Raw genomic sequence first — 18,076 nt, 5'->3', positions numbered from 1 at the left:
CTTCGCCGACGCGCCGTAGTGCCGGACGGTCGCACTGACATAAGAGACGCCGACGAAAGTGCGGCGTTACATAATTCGAGCACGGGACACTCGTCCTCGCGTCCGGTTGGTAGGAAACAAACGTTAAATGCCTGGTGGGGACAGAAAGATAGCAGTCGGACAAGAAGCTAATTACATTATTTTGTCGTAACAGAGGAAACGTTTTCACACAGCCGGTCTTTTGTGTCCCTCAAATAGAAATCGATCGTCGCGCGATATTACGGCTCCTCGGTGAATATTAAAGCGATTCGAGCGAAGCAAATGCTAAATTAGGGCAATTCCGATACTGAATCGTCACGTTTTCGAAGATACCAACTTTTTTTTTATATCAATAGTAAAAATGATATAATTTGCGTGACAACCTCTCTTCGAATTATATTGTAGAAATTTTGGCGATTTCTAAAAATAAATTACTATAATTAAGATATCTCTTTGCCTAAAAATATTTAATTTAATTCGTCGGGAACCGATAAAAATGTTTATTCCAGACTCTCTTTAATACGAAATACATATGCCATTTTAGAAAATTAATCTTTTTGTTTGGGTAATAAAATTATTTTACGAAATTCTTTAATCGAAGTTGAGACTTTATTACTTTTTATTTTCCTGTCTCGGATTGTCGTGTATTATGGTAAGCATCATTATGTATTATATTTATGACATTATACTGCCTCAATACAGCAAAAATATGCGGAACATTGCAATGGTTTAACCGATTTTACTATAAAATATCGTGCGTTTAGCGGCGTGGGGTTCGCTTCGTGGATAGCGCGCCGATCGCGACCCGTCGGCGGCGCGGTGACGCAACTTTTTGTCCCGCTGGTCTTCATCTTAAATAGCAATTATCATGCTTTCCAGTTAGACCGGGTAAAACAATCGGGCCTCGACAGCTACATAAACCGTCGTGCGATCCAACCGGTCTTTCATCCGAGTTGGAAAAACTGGTTCCCCGACGCGACGGGCTCGGAGATCCGAACCGCGATGAACAAACAGGCCAAAGACGCGTACATGGCTTATCGGCATCGATATGGCATCGGTGCCATTGAAGATAAAATCGAAATCAATGAATCGCGCCAGAGCACGTGTATGGCGTAGAAATACTACAAAGTTTCCTCAGAATTCTGCCGCCCGAACTATCGTCAAACGCAGAGATCAAAGTCTAAAAAAATTATACTCTCTTAAATGAAAAAAAAATTATTTAAATATTAAGAATGATAGAGACGGAATTAAATAATAATCATAAATATATTTGCACTCTCTCTCTCTCTTAGCAGCCAATAAAGTGAGAAAACGAAAGCGCGTACAAAAATATATTTTTATCTTCAAGAAAGCATCACTTATCTCGCGATAAAAAGAAAACTAGATATAATATTATTGGGAAAAATACAACAACATTATATAATCTAATTGGCAATAACGCGCAATCCTTACGTTTGATAAAGATTTGGATCAGGCTGCGAGGAGCTATCGTGAAGCTAATCGTAAGGAGACTCGGGACACAGTAGTCGCGATCGAGCGAACGGTCGAGTTAGTGAAACACTTGGAAAGGCGGCTCAAGGCTTAGCTAGCCTTGGACGCGTTAGATTGCCTAATATTCAGGCTCCGAGCAATGCTGCGTGTCGCCGCCATGGGGCAAAAATACACGTGAAACCGCGCGATAGAAACACGGGGCTTTATCGTCCGCGCGCGACTGCGCGTCGAAAGCGGGCGATAAAAATTTATTTTCTTCCTGCCGCCACCGAGAAAGCGAAAATGAATTTATCGGCGACGTTTAGGCTTTTCCAAAAGTCGGAATTGGAATTCATGGAAAGGTTCCATCGTTCCAAAGACAATATCTGATGTTTAACTAAATCTGTACTAATATAATTTTTTCAAATTACATTTATCACTCGGTACGTCCTTTTTTTTTAAAAATTTCAAGCTAAAGAAAAAATAGAAATTAGTGTGCCTTTGTATGTTAAAAATGATTTCCCTATGAATGTGTGTGAATCTATTTTTAAGTTTGTTAATCACTGATCACGTATTCAGCGAATCGTCTTTCCTCGTGACGCGCGATAAAAATGTTTCAACATATTAAATCGATCAATCTAATACTTTTTAATCTTTGCATAAGATTTTTCGAGCTATTCTTATCAGTGTTAAATCATATTGGTAAATTCTCTTACGTAAGAGACCGAAAGTTTTGTTAGACTTTAGAAACGCGCTTGCGAAACTTTATTTTCGGTGGTCACGTCGGCTCTTTTTCATGGAGGATGCTCAATTCGAAGATTATAATCGCCGGTGATTCACAATAGTAGAAAAAAGAGTCCCTGGCCGGCTCACTTTCTAAGACCGGGGACTGTTTAACCAATCGCCCATTACGACCGTCGACATCGCCATGGAAGGGTTTACGAAACCCTCCACCATCTATACTTGTTCCTCCTCCGGCACAACATCGCCGTCGTCTATTGACGTCAGAGGGAAAGACGCGCATGAAAGCGTATCATAAAATTATGCATAAAATGCAAATAATATTTCGAAATATCTTCATGCAATGCACAAGCAGCGATTTATTATTATCGAAGAAGTCGTGTCAAACGTGATCGTGATTGACAATATCACAGCGGAAAGAGAAGAGCTCCGGCAAGAGTGCTGACTAGATCGGAATCGCAACTGATAAGAGATACACGAGTCTGCCTATCGATATTTTTAAAAGTGATAAGAATAGAGAAAATTCCGGCGAAGATCAACGCTGGTTCATCGCTTATCGGGCATATTTGCGCATTCGCGCGGAACGCTTGGAAAGGCATTACTGAACCCTTGCGCGTTTCCAAAAGTGAAGTACGCGAAGTGAAACACACGCTCGCATGCGCGCGTGGCGCACACGTGTGCGCGCGTTCGCGCGCTTGTGCGCGTCGGTTATGACATAACGACGTAATGCATGCGTTTAAAGGAGACCATCGGAGAGACGTGAGCCGTCTTGCGGGGGAAAGCACTGCTCACTTTCACCGTTCGCAGGCTTTTACATTGTAACACGCGTGCACCACGCCGGCCCGTGTGCCTCCGTGGGCACACAACCGCCTTTCGCGTCCCGCCGCGCCGTTTAATATAGTACCAGACGCGCTCTCGCAACGAGGACCTGCATCGGTCTTGCGTAACTGCATGTCGTCGGAAGACACTTTGTCCTCAAAGTTTTTCACAGCCGCGCATCACGACTGCGAAAGCAGTGAGAACGCGTATCACCGTTGTAAAAACGAGACAGTTACAAATTTATTGAATACCTTCTGAACAAAGATATATATAGAAAGAAAGAGAGAGAAAGAGAGAGAGAGAGCAAAGATGCCGAATGCCAAAAGATGCAACAACCAACGCGAACAGATCCAAGATTGCTGTTATATTATAATACTGTTTATTAATATTATTTAGTAATTGTGTAATATGTTAATATTATCTTATACAAATTACTCATTATTATAATAAGTAGTATATAATGAAATTAACATCTTTTGAAGATCTTAAAAAAATAATTGCATCACTTTTTACGTCTCTGTGTATTTTATCTCAACTATGTAAAATTGATTGCCTGTATCTTTTTCTTCAGACAAGCAGTAATGTTGATTTAATATCATGTAATTAATACTATTGTATAAAAAACCGCTTTTATGTACACGAGGGTATGTTACGAGGATTAATTAATTATTTGTCTTGATCTTCGTTTCGAGCCGCGCAATGTAAATATAAGTAAGTTATATCATAGAAAGTGCGCTCGCAACCTAATGACTTTTCTCAACACTGTGATCGCATGGTCAATCTTCTTGACTCAATCCAGATAACCTCGAAACATCTTGATCGTACTTTTGAATATTCGCAATATTCGCAATATGATCATCAAAGTAGAGAGAGAAAGAGACAGAGAGAGAGAGAGAGAGAGAAAGAGTAGTCCACTGTCCAATTTAACAGATGGATAAAAATAGAGTGAGGCAAATTTGTTCACGTGTAATCATAGCACTTATTACTTCTAGTGCTGCTTCTCTCTATTACCTACGAGTAAATAGGAGATACTTTACACATCGTACGTTCTTCTATAGTACGTTTTAAAATTATTACGCTTTTATTTTAGTTACAAAATTCTTTTATACATGCAATAACTTTGAATGTAACAAAGTATTAACTTGAAAGGTATTTATGAAGAGCGAGAAGTAATCTTTCAGAAAACTTTGAATGAAAACATGTGGGAAGTTGTTTAAGAAAAATTACCTAGCGCTTCTGATTTTGTCATGAAAAAAAATGTGATTTAAATATCTCCGCAATATCTCTTTTTATTCACTTCAATCTTCAGTACTTAAATCTTATTAGAGGGAATTTTTGTCGACATTCTTTTCTCAATTCTCAAGTTTTTTACTATGAAATTCGAACGAGGTCCGATTATCTCCACTAGGTTTCTTTTTTATTCTCTTTCTTTTCTTTTTTTTAACGTTCGTTCCTATTCATTCTTTTCATTCGTGATTGCGTTGAGTAAAAGTACGGGGCCTAACGGTACGCTCCTTCGTAAGGTACCGCGTATCCTCGGTGCGATACGTAAAGTAAGGCGGGCACTTTCGAATTGCATAACCGCGGCCCGCGCCTTCATTCGGTTATGTCAGAAGAAAGCTGTCGAGAGCTGCCTGTCTGGGAAACGTAGGTACGGTTGTAGATACACACCACGTACACACATGCGCGTGTGTACGGCGCTCGCACGCTCTGCGTCTGCTTCTCTTTAAACACGTTATAAATAAACGCACCAGTTTCTTGGCTGGCGGGGCACCCGAACGTCCTACTCATCGAAACGACGAGGGCACGGCTCCTCCGTACAAATATTGTACATCTCAGAATTTCCAAATTGAGCAAGTTACCGATCAGATTACCGGTCAGTTGCATGAAGAAATAAGATACTCCCAGTGTTGCCATTGTTTGTAGAATCTTGTAATCGTGATAAATTCATTTTTCCATGAATTTTACTTATTATTTGACTTATTATTCTCAATTGGCTATATATCGCTGTCTAAAGTTTAATTTCCTATATTTATTTTAACATTAAAACTCCAATTTTTTCTAAATATGTATTAATTTTCATTGATTTTATTAATGAATGAGTAAATCACTGAATAAAATCGCATTTTACCCTTGCTAATTCATACAAGTATGAAGAACAATGATATTGCTTGTATATCGAGAGAGATGAATAAGAGATGAATAGTTTCCGATGGATCTGGACACGTAAGACAGACAGAATATTGTTTGACTATCTACCTGTTTGCCCGAACACAAGTCACCTGTAAAGGTCCTTGGCATAACTTTTTTTTTGTCGGCCTCCTATCAGTACAGTCTTTCCAAAGATGACCCCGAAAATGAAATTACCATAAAATAGTTTCCGCGTTCCGGCTGCATGTCCGATGATTTACGCATTTACATTTTTCAGTCTTTTCATGATGACTTCTGGTATATTTTTCTTTTTCTATTTTGACACCTGATTCGCTATAATGGAAAGGCTCTTTCTTTCCTGTCCCATTTCGTACATGTCCAACAATACTTTCTATAAATAAAGATTAGTGGGTACAAATTTATTGGCTACTAATAATCATGCCGTTATATAAAGAATCATCATTGCCGCATATATCACTGACTCCAGAGAAATGACTTTGTGTAACGTCCATGTAAAAATGTCCGATCGCCAATAAAACAAATTGACAATGATTTATAATTTACATTTATCAAAGGTCATTTCTTTTTGAAATTCTTTTCACTTTGAATGGGGACAGGGGCGGCAAGGCTCTTTTTTAACTATTGTTTAATATTACATTGAGTTGACTCTCAATTTTTAGCACCGCGTAAAAAATCGATTAACCTTTCGACTCCATTGTACGAGAAAAATATACATAATGAAAAATGTAATCTATTTTCACTTTAAGAAGTTTAGATAAATATTTTATCGATATTAATTGTAATTAATGCGTACTTTTAAATACATTCAAATTTTTAAATATAGAATTGTTACGTTTCTTAATTTGTAGACGCACATATTTGTCATCTGAAATACTTGAAAATATTTGAATAACTAATTTGCTCTTATCCACTTATAAATTATATCATATTCTTCTATAGTGGTACAAAGATAGAAATGTATTTACCTTGTATCCTTTTTATATATTATTCATTTTACATATATTACGCACGTACATATAAATGAAACTGGTGCTTCTTTACAATATCCATTAAATGCTTTAATACTTGGTTTAAAATAGGAAACCTTTAAGTGCGCGGCAAGCTCAATCAGTGTGAATAGCTTTAACACCACGAAAAACCCATGTTTAACTCAGAAAAATATGTGTTATGTCACATAAACCGTTGATTAGCCCTAAGATAATAACGCACCGCATTATCTTTTACATTAATTACTGAGCCGCTTATGGGTTAACACGTACACGTGCCACATGATAATAGCGCGAACTAGTAAAATGTTGCCTTATCATTAGCGTTACTGCCGTAATAAGATGCCGTTTATGGCGCGCGACAATTCCTCATGACGAGTGTTTTATCATTTACAACTAAACTTCTTAATCGTTTTGTTAAAATGTAATGTATTGCATCGTGCCTGATATATTTTCTAATTTTTGTTGCATAACGACATTCGCCGCAGAATTGCTAAGTATTATATAAACAAATTTTATAACTTAAATAATCGATATACACTTTGACAATTAAATTAACATAATTTCAATCGGTCTTTTGAGTTTTTCGATAAATTGTAAACGTTAAAAAAACGAGTTTCATAATTTTAAGAGCTTTTGCTTTAATAATGTTATGTAATACGTTGCGATTTAAGAAGAAGCCTTGTGCGCTACAAACATTTTTTATTTGTTGCCAATAAAACAAGTCAATATGCAAACAATCACGCCAATATAACATGCCAATATAATTTATTCCATGTGCTTTTATGCAGGGAAACAACCTCAACGTGACTATGTGTCCAGTCGCATAACTTAGAAATGTTACATATGAAAATGTCTTCGCTAATGTTGCACGTAGGCGCTACAATTTGTTGCTTATGTAAATTGCAATTGTGTATGCATGACGAAGCAAGGGTAAAGTATTGGACATTCTTAGAAAGCTCTTAAAGTCATTGTGTCCACGAAATATCTATGCCGTTACTGTCATATTATAAAGAGTAGGTCATCGTAGAGATAGTGTAAAAGCAACATTGTGAATCTTATCGCTGCCATTAAATTTTCGAACTATAATTTGCATAAAGTAGAACGGCCATGAGTTCGGCACGTGTAGCTTATAAAACATAAACGGAAAATTTTTATCTTTTCTTCACTCCCTTCTGCGAAAAAAAAGCGAACAACATTCTAACACATGTGTTTTTCACATGAAAAAACATGTGCAAAATAGCCAGCTTTTGCATATCATATTTGCTGGAAAAAAAACTAATAGTTGTATAATTTTTGCAAATTAGGTATTTAAATTAATTATTTCGTCAAGTTTGCGTTAAATCTTAGAAATATACGGTCTAATATAGTGGTGCGGCGTAATGTAAACTGCAGGTCACAATCTTCTTGTGAAGTCGCATGAACATTATTGAGTATCGCAAAATTGTTTTTCTTCTTATTAAGTGTTGACGTGCAATTTATTTTAAAAATTATGTAATAATTTTTAAAAATATGAAGATAATTATTAAACTTTATTCATGAATTAAAATTGCTAATTTTTTAAATTATAATTATCATTAATATTATTCTTTATTTGTACGAATTGCGGAAAAATTTATGAGCTTCGTTCAATTTCTGTCTAAGTCCTTACCAGGAAACAATATTTTTTAAATGTTTTTTTAAATATTTAAAAAACGTTATAATGAAGAATAAATATTTTAAAAACATTTAAAAAACATAATAAAAAATGTGCGCATCACTAGTTCACATATGACGTTTGTGACTTGACGAAATTCAAATTTGCATCTGAGAAGTTCGCCTAACCAAATACTCGACTGTAAATGAAACTCCTAAGCAAAAGCGCTTTCCCTCGGTTTAACGTTGTTCTTCGCGGCGCGTGGTGTCCCTTGGCGCGGCCGTATACGTAAAAATGATAATTTTACGACGACGGAGCGTACCACCGTCACGGTGTTTCACGATTGTACCAGCCGTAAGATCACGCGCCGCTTGATTACGAGACACATTTCCAGCGCGATAGCTTAGGTGCGTGCATTATGCGTGTGCGCGTGGCGCACGGTACAGGCGTGCTCACGATTGTCACGGAAATAGGTCGTCGCCGAGTGCTAAGACCGAGGTTGTACATACGTGCCGTTGGCAGGAAAAAAAGAAAAGAATCACACACATGCACGCACACTGTTCGCCTAATTCCTTCTCTTGAGCCGGGCCAGAGACATTTGGCCGCTTTCCTCATTCGCGACGTTTTAATGACTGCTCTAGAAATATTTCGTCTACTCAGCTAGTAATGCTAAATTTATTATATATCTACCGCTCAATCCTGACGGTCGTTTCGCATGAATCATTCAAATTTAAACGTAGAATAAACGGATTTGTCATTAACTCAATCAATCAACTTTCCAATGCGATTTTGGGGACGTGACTTCATAAATATTACTTGACGTAGAAATATGATTTTTTCAAAATTGCATTAATTATATGATAATATAATTTTAAACATAGGCGAAATATATTCTCTTAGATTATTTCTACATGTTTTGTCCATTTGCATGTTTCACATAGGATAATTTAGTCCAAATGAAATTTTTTGAAATATCAATTACACTAGAAAATGGCTGTATTTTCCTTGGCAAGTGGGCAATTTTCCTTGTGAACCATAATTTGTAAAAAAAGTTAGCGATTCAAAAAGCTCTCTGTCTCTTAAATCGATACTATTTTGACTTTTCTGTCACGTTCACGGATTAACAAATTCAAGAAACGCGCACTCGTGCGCGCAAGCCACCGCCCTCGCGGTCGTTAGAAGCGACGATTGCCGCCGCAATAAAAGTACGTGAGACTATCGTGCGCACGAAGTGGGTCAGAGTGCTCACTGGGCCGATGTCGAAAAGAATCGAGGGACGAAATGGGTCAGCGCCGGAAACGCGATGTCGAAACGTATCGCGTCTAGCCGAGCGCTTTCTTCGCGACCTTCCTCCTCTATAAATACGCATACGTGCGTGCCTGTACACGCACACGAGCAAAAGCGCGCCTATCACACGTACGAGCTTCCATGGGCGTGAGATGTTACTTCTGCAGCGATCACTCGGACCGGGAAATCGGGCTGGGAAATGGGTCAAGAATGGAGCGACAAGAGAGTTATGTGTTTTCGGTAGCCGAAGTAACTGACGAACTTCCGCGCCGTAAAGACCCCACTATACACGTAATTTAAGATACACGTGTGGTCCTGAAGATATTCAATTCGGAGCGGACGTAGATAGCCAGTTCCCTTTAAAATGAAAAGCTTCTAGCTACGAAAAACCATTGATATTATTTTATTATTATATTAATATTATTTTTATTAATATTACCATTTATATGGCTCTTATTCTTCAGGATTCTTGTATTGATTTTATTTATTGTTAATTAATGGATCATTGAGAACATTAATTGTAGAGCATGAATAGGGTATACATATAAAAGTATATTTTTGCACTGGAATTTCTAACAAAATTCTGACAGAATCTATGGATTAATACATTTATGTTATATAAAAACATTACGTTTGCTTCTTCAATCTAAAAAAAAAAAATTTTCATAATGCATCAGTGAATAAGCTCGATAGTGTGTAAAGACAAGAAATGTAGCCATTTAGAAAGTTGTAACACGTGCCGTCATCACGCGTTTGAAAGTTCTACTTTTTACTGACGAGGAGCGATATTGTTTCCCCTGCCGCCCCCTTTCCCATTTGATACGCAACGAATATCGTTACACAACGCTTGGGTGATATTATTAGTGACCCGCCTGGATGATTGCTCGGCAGCTGCCTTTGCCAAACGGTCAAACGGTCTAGGCGCTTTCTTCCCGACCTTCCTCATCTATAAATAAGCGTGTGAGCTTACGCGAGTGCGTTTATGCAATTGTATGTCGAGAAATAGGTCAAGCCAACAAGCGCGATCCTGTTTCACTTTTTACCAATCGGCGATGTTTTTCTGATTTCTTGGCGAAGGCCAGTACGCTTCACTGGCGATCGTTTCCTATATGTACGCAATATAGCTTCAAATTAATCGGGATGACTGTCGGATTAGAAAGGTGTCTCTTCTGAATATCTTCTCACACGCTTAGATGCTTGACATATTTGATTTTCTACGGTACGAAAGATGATTCATGCGCGTACATCTTATTTTGAAAATACAGATTTTTTTCTTCCCTCTAGGGAAGGGAAGGAAGAAATTAATTTTTAATTGCTCAAATTTGTAATCACAAATTGTGATATTAATAACAACGATAATGTTGACAGAAAAATGTTAATCTTGTTCATGTTTTTATTTTAAATGTATGTAAAAAAAAGACACGCATGCTTATTATGATGATCATAGGCTATCGTTATCGTACAAGTGCTTGAAACGCAATTAATGTGAAGAAATATTTTGTGCTGATCAAAAAATTCCCCTGCAGCGGTCGCAATAACTGCTTGGTCAAGTATTGATAAAGAAATCATTTGGCGAGAAAACAGATCGGACGAAGGTCTGAGGGAAAATTGGGGTCGCAACGTGCTTTCTTCTTGGCCTTCCACCTTCCTTGACTTCTACTTATACTTCGTCTTCGTCGTTTCTATAAATAGTGGCTTGCACGCGCTTACGCTTGTGCACGCCGACTGCGTGAACCGAGGGACACGCGTACTCACGCACTGTGCGCGGTTGCGACAGACCGCCTGATTACGACAGGGCCGTACGTTCAGTGTTGATGAAAGAAAACACCTCTTCTTCGTTTTTATCACCTTATTTTCACGCCCGCTTACCCCTTGGACTTTCAGAATGTAGCAACGAGTAAACGCCGTAAAAAGATACTCGGATAACATGTTTTGAACGCATATACCTCTTCATTTATGTACCGAAATAGATTTCCAATCTCTTCGGGGTGCTTTACATGCACCGAGAGAAAATGTGGAATAGTTCTGCCAACTATAATCTTACAACCCTAAAATTAAACTACCTGTCACTATGGTTTACTTGTTCTCAAATTTTTAATTGCTGGCATAACTTTTTTTCTCTGAATGTGTGAAGGAAACGACAACAAATCTATTCTTTTAGCCATTATAAATTGTGTCCAAGCGGTCTCTCTCTCTCTCTCTCTCTCTCTCCTCATGTGTTTTCCAAAATATTTTGAATATTGCAATTGATGCTAGGCAGTGGCGAAAAGTTGCGATAGAGCAGCATTCAATGGGAACATTTATACGAGGGTGCAGTCGCCATTATGCTACGAGAACGACAAGCCGCGAGAACTTCGAGGCCGACCTTAACTCTCGTCTCGAAACGGGCACATCGTTTCTAAATGCGTCGTGCGCGACACTCTTTGGGCCGTGTTAGCGCTGCTGCGAGCAACAAAATACGATAAAACGAGAGCTCTAGCGTGCCTATTTTTCCTCAACGCAACCTGATCGAGCCATAAATGTCTCTTTATTCCGTGAATCTTGTTTTCGTTTTCATAAAATAAAATTTATATATGCAGACAAAGAGAGAGAGAGAGAGAGAGAGAGAGAGAGATTTTTAAAATATCAGCAACGTATATCTTTGTACAAAAATAGTTTAATTTATGCTTTAGCCGGGAGACGTCGAATATTATAACGACTATCGCAAATTGAGTGCAAATAGAAAGATCATATCTGCACGGTGGTCGTTTACATAAAATTAACTGCATTAAGAACATTTTATATTCATTTACACGTCGCTCGCGCTGAAATTATGCTCTATAATCTATTTTCTTTTCTCAGAAATGACCATCAGCGAAATGCCCAAGTTAGTGCTGACGGCAAGTATATAATAAGAGTGGCCACTATTATTTCGACACGGCTCCCTCGCGAACACGGCCCTTCTCTTCTCTTCTCTTCCCGCAGTGCGGACCACGCTTGTCCCGCTTATGTAATTTTCTCAACTGCCGGAGTGCCGTGAGTGTCGACGAAACGAAATTGAAAGTAAAGTAACCAAACGTTCCCTGTGGCGTAGTGTTTCCGAGCCGTCGTCGTTGAAAGACGGTGAGAAGCGCGACGGCGAGTAAAAGGAGACGAGGCATGGCGCGCGCGGTGGTAGAAGCTCAGCGAAGGTAGTTTTGTTAAGGTGGGAAGTGAAAAGGTGGAAGGCTTCCTGCCCTCCTCACCGGGAGGAAGTGGCCGTGGAGGAAACGGCACTCTCTTTTTACCGAGCACGAACAAGCGCGACCTGGTGAATGGTGGCGCATTGGGTCGTTTTTGCGAACAACGCACCGGTGCCCATTAAATTCTAAAGTTAAATTACCCCTCGGGCGCGCTACGTTTTTATTTGTTTAAGACAATCCCAATTTTTCGCGATTTGCTCCGTGCCAGATATTTCGGGAGCTCCGAAGAAAATTTTGCACGAGTTATTTTAAACGTCTTTTCTTTATTTTAAAAGAATTTATGTCGATTGTATGAAAATTGAAGAATTTATTTTATAATAATTTGTAAAATGTCAATTTCCGATTATGTTAAGCGGTCTGTGAAAAAAGTTGTATTAATCATTACAATGTCGTAAAAATATGCTGTTAAAATTTAACATTTTTTATTTTAAACGCAATGTTGATTTTTCCAAGCTTTTTTGTGAATTCGAGATCTCTCGTTTTAACTGTTTATGGTTCTCGGAATCTGCAGGAGTTTTCAACGAGCCGGGAAAAAGCTCGCGCGTTGCTTTCGCGCATTGGCTCGGTCCGATTCACGAACGATCTATTTTCCTGCGAGTCAGTCACTTGGCCAGCCGCTTGGCTAAAAGCCACTTATTGCATCTTAGCAGTCTCTTCCTAACTCTCCGGACCTTGCTCCCATTTCACCGCTCGGAGGTATAGAAGCATTAGATCCACGCGATGTACACGCCCGATACTCGCGCGAAAGTAACTATTATGGTCATAAAATCAATGTTTCTGCGCTATCCAGGTAATATCGAATCAAAATTATGCTTTATTTAACTGTATTAAACATAAATTGAAAGTGCAAAGAAAAGTGCTTCTCATTTCCTTGAAATTTTATTTCATAAAATATTATTGTAAGAAGCAGTACCACATTTGCGAAATGTGTTTTTGATTCAAACCAATTTTCGAAAAGAAAAGTTATCTTCTCTTTGCTACTTCCTGGAAAATTTCAATAAAGATGTTCAATAAAAAATTTCTGACAATGAACTAATTTCTAGGGCTAAAAGATACTTTTCATTTAAAGTTCTTTGCTTCTATATCTCTAAAAAAAATTTTTTTTTTCTAGAACAATAAGTGTGATTCATTGTAGACAAGGTTAAAAACGATAAAAATCATATATTTTAAAATCCGATTTCACTGGGTTTCAACGGAACGCATAACCCGTTACTACTTTTTCTGTCGGCGTCACGATGTCGCTGCCCTTATAATTCGTGCGTGAATATTTGGAGGTCAATTTTTATCCTTCGTTAAAGAGAAACGCCCAACATTTTGAATAATCAGCAAAAAGTCACTTAGAAAGCTATTCGCAATAAACGAGATTCAAAGAAGTGAAAATTGTTCTAAGGTCAATTTCGCATAGTTTGGATTATTGGAGAGCCTTGAATTTGTCCGAATGGGCAGAATACAAAGGAAAAGAAATAACTGTAGAACGGTCTGACATATGAAACTTGGGTGCCACGGTCACTTCCTCAAAAATCCTGTCAGTTGGAAGAAAGAGAAGGGCGGAGATGAGCGAGCGTCAAGCATCAACTATCGAAAGATGTTTTTGCGCGCTATTATTTTGGCATTGTAACTTGTAACGGCCGGAATAATTCCCAGTCGCTCGTAAATGCCCTCGTAAACGCCTCATAATATTATGGCTCTTCTTGCCTGCACTGGTTGGTTCAAGGAAAAACGCCTAAAGATACAGGATTGATGAAAATTTATTCGGTCCATCCATCAAGGAGTGGTCCATTTTTCCTCCACTAATTCCTTTCGAAATCGTGATCCCGAAAGTTTTATGAGTAATACGATTTTAGAAAACTAACTTTTATCGTCGACCTTACCCTTTGGTAAAGCGATCACTTTGCCGATCGCACTTTTGTGCTCGTTTCCTGCAGTTTTCTCGGCACGCATAAAATGAATGATTTACAGCTTCTTTCGTTGCATATTCACGTTACATAATAGAACGTAGTTTAAACTAGGAAATAAAAATTTGCTATTCCTAATCTAGGAAAATAGTGAACGGATGAAAAGAAGATGTTACTTATTATAATATTTTAAAGAATTATAATCAAATTAATATACACAGATATATCGTAATTTTTTTTTACATTTGAAGCCAAAATTTCTTAAAAACATATACCACTTTTATATCTGTCTGCCTTGAAAATTGATAAAGCGTAATCCTTTCGAGAGTGATTTCTTTTTTTTTTAAACAACGAAAGGTAATGTCGAGTGTAAAAATTTAAATTTCTTCCACCGATAACAAGGAGAAATAGCTGCGATAAGTGATAAGTGAAGAGCAATTATTGCCATTAAACACATAGTGCTTGTCGTTTATTAACTTTCTATGTTTTGAAACTTCGACGTAATCGTCTTCTGAGTTATCTAATATTTACTGCTTTTACATCCAATTGTATTGAGAAAGATTACATAAGCACAAGATCGTCTGAAAAATTCGCTTCTTTCTCTCTCTTTCTCTGTCTGTCTCCGTCTCGATCTCTCGTTTTCTCTTTCGTGCTCTTTGCCGACTATCTGCTCATGGGTTACCACAAACGTCATTTATGGCCACATCTAAGTTGGCCGAGGCTACGTTTTACGGCGTTTCGATCTCAGACGGTTCTTTAGTATCTATGCTTCGTTTCACCTATCTGTCCGTCCAAGGCTGTAACTTTGTCGCGCGTTGCTTCGCGAGATGCCAACTCCTAATCCTTCCCTCGCTTCTGTCATTCATGTCATACGTGTTGATGACTCAACGTGTATCTTTCATAATAATTGATGTCGTGACATAACCCGAAAATTCAGCGTTCTTAATTGCTTATAATCAATGAAAAATATGTTCATTCTTTCAATTTTATAGCTGCGTGAAGCTTCTCGTCTTTATTACACTACATTTTACGTTTAAATGGCATGAAATGAAACAGCGTAACGTTTATGTATTTAACTAAGATAATATAAACAATGGAGTTTTTAAAAAAATAAATAGTACTTAATTGCGTTATTTGCTAGTGAGAAAAAATTAATTGTATATATAAATTACTTATATAAATTTTAATTAGCATATATAACGTGACATACTTTCAATAACTACTTTGTTTCTAAGATAATACTAACCTAACGTCAATAAAAAAATTAAGTGTTAAGATAAAAATTGGCCATGACCGATCGGTTCTTTGTAAAACAAACGTTCTCACATTTCTTTTCCATCAATTGATGCTTCGATAACTATCGAGTCCTAACTAGAAACCGACGCGTGAAATTATGTCGAGGTAACTTATCCAGATGTCGTTCGACTTTTCATCGTTACGAGGTTATTATTATGATGAAACACGACTTGGCTGAGACGGTTGAGACAAAAGATAATGTGTAACTAGATAAAACACGTACGGTGATATATAGGGCATTGCTCCCCGCGGGAGCAATGGAAGCAAAGTTTCCTTTGAGAAACAGAGTGCGTTTGCGACTGAATTAATCAAATTTACTACTTGAACATTAATTCGCAGCAACACGTTATTAATATGCCCGATTTATGAAGATATGATTAGGGCTCAGCTTAAAATAAAATAATAAAACTTTTATTTTAAATAAAAACTATTGTCGCATCAAAATCTTCAAGACTAAAACTTACAGGCTCCGAACATTTTGTTTGCATTCTCGAACGTATTCAAAAGTATGTGTAGGTTAATAAAATTGATCAGAACAGTCAATTATTATTTCACATGTAATTGTTCATTAGTATTTAAACTGAAAAATAAATAAATACAGAATGCTTTTATGTAAAATAAAAAAAGTTTTATTGTTTATTAAAATGTATCTACGTGTTTTTATTGATATTTTAAAAATACTAATGAAATAAATATATGCATAAGTGCAAAACATCAAAGAATCCACGTTAATAAAAAGTAGTTTATACTATTAAGTTTTACTTTGCAATTGCATCGTATAAATAAACAAAATCACATTTTAATATCTGTTAAGGTTACATTAATTATCTCAGACGCGTTTGAAAAATCCCACCGGACATCTCCGTAAAAAGAGAGAACGAAGGCAACTCTAGGTACGATGAAAGAATTTCGATCCAGCATAAGACAATCAATAGTTCCTGGCTTCAAAGCACTATTTTAATTGGTTTCCTGAAGAAGACGTAAAAAATATATTGTACGTTTTATTTGCACAACAGCACGTATCTAATAATGATTACATTTATCTGTAGATAAATATACCAAAACTTTGATTACAAATGCAAAAAGATCTTATGTAAGATTTTTATTTACAGATACAATGCGTCTTTAAATGAAAATCTAGATCTCTATATCGGGGCGTCTACAATACACGTGTAGACACTTGAATTTTAAACTGGACTCTACTTACAATGCGTCGTAAGTATATCTACAATTGCTATCTACAATCACACGTCTCTTTAACTAAGTAGCATTATATCTCAATCACGACGTCTAAGCGCCGATCGTGTCATATCTTCAACAGCGCTGCATCGTAAAAGAAAGAAAGATGATCGGTACAGAAGATCCAAGAATTACAGATCGGCGACGCGATCCACTCTCCCGTTTCCGGCGACGCGAAGAAAATTGCTCAACGGCGCCCCGTCGATGCGTGTGGATGATAAGCATCCGCGACCATTCCGTTTCTCCTCTTTATCAGACGAAACTTCAGACGCGGTTACCTACGCAGGCGTTTCAATTTCCGAATGACCCAATTTCGCAATGCGGCGTCGCGTATGCGTACACGCATGTGCACGCGCGTGCAATTGCTTCAGGCGCCGCGGCTAATCCTCCACATTCCTCGATATTGTCCACGTGCTCGTCCGATAACGGAGCGACGTCTTAGGAGACGTTACAAACAAAGCAGATAGGATATTATTTCGGGATTTCCGAGCGAAATTTCTGACGAACTTTAAATCCATTTCGCAAAATGGACATTTCGCAAAATATCATTTTCATTTAGCAAAAAAAAAAGAAAAGTCAGAAGAGAGAAAAATACACACCGTGCTTTGCACGCCATTTATGCGCGTTTATTTCAAGGTTTGATTTTGTAACTACATGTTTCTTCGTGACGGAAATAGCCGCAGATCGGTTATTTTTGCGGTCATTTCGAATTTACATATTTACAAAGTGACAAGTGCAAATAAAAAAGAATTATCATAAATCACGGTCACGTGCCCCTTATCGGCACTTAATTTAACGCTATGTGAAACGTTATAACCATGTTTCGATAGTCGCCACTGTTATTATTTCATATGCACGCAAAATGAGATTATAAAGTTATTTTCATAACTCGGCGCGCGTCGCATTTAATGTATGCCAATATTCTGTACGTACGACGTAAAACACAATACTAATCTCTTTCATTTTTTTATCATGGAGGAATCATGAGTATATATATATTTTAACACGTTGTGTATCCAGTAATGATAATTTTTTTACGTCAAGAGTAAAATTTTCATTGTTATAAATATATAATGATAAAATATTATATATAATTTTTACTTTACGTTGTTATCTAGCTATTTATGTTACTCAAAATTTTATATTAAATGGTATTTTTACTTTTCACAGTTACTTTAAAACATTTCCTGCGGATCACCAGGAAATTTCTTAAAGTAACTGAAAAGTCAGGTATCGGTCACGGATAATCAACGACTGTCAACGCATTAACACTAAAAACTCTACAGAGTTTGGCCC

General features: G+C 37.4%; 1 long non-coding RNA gene across 1 annotated transcript; it reads left to right on the top strand.

Annotated features, from left to right (window-relative positions):
* Nucleotides 1–7,709: 7,709 nt before the first annotated feature.
* LOC113003426 lies at nt 7,710–17,818 on the top strand. Its single transcript, XR_005574605.1, has 4 exons — nt 7,710–12,299; nt 16,356–16,535; nt 16,654–16,756; nt 16,863–17,818. It is a non-coding gene; the product is annotated as an uncharacterized LOC113003426 (long non-coding RNA).
* The last annotated feature ends 258 nt before the right edge of the window (nt 17,819–18,076 follow it).

This window comes from Solenopsis invicta, chromosome 4 (genome assembly GCF_016802725.1).
Source record: "Solenopsis invicta isolate M01_SB chromosome 4, UNIL_Sinv_3.0, whole genome shotgun sequence".
Taxonomy (NCBI): domain Eukaryota; kingdom Metazoa; phylum Arthropoda; class Insecta; order Hymenoptera; family Formicidae; genus Solenopsis; species Solenopsis invicta.
This window is presented reverse-complemented; position numbering and strand designations above follow the sequence as displayed.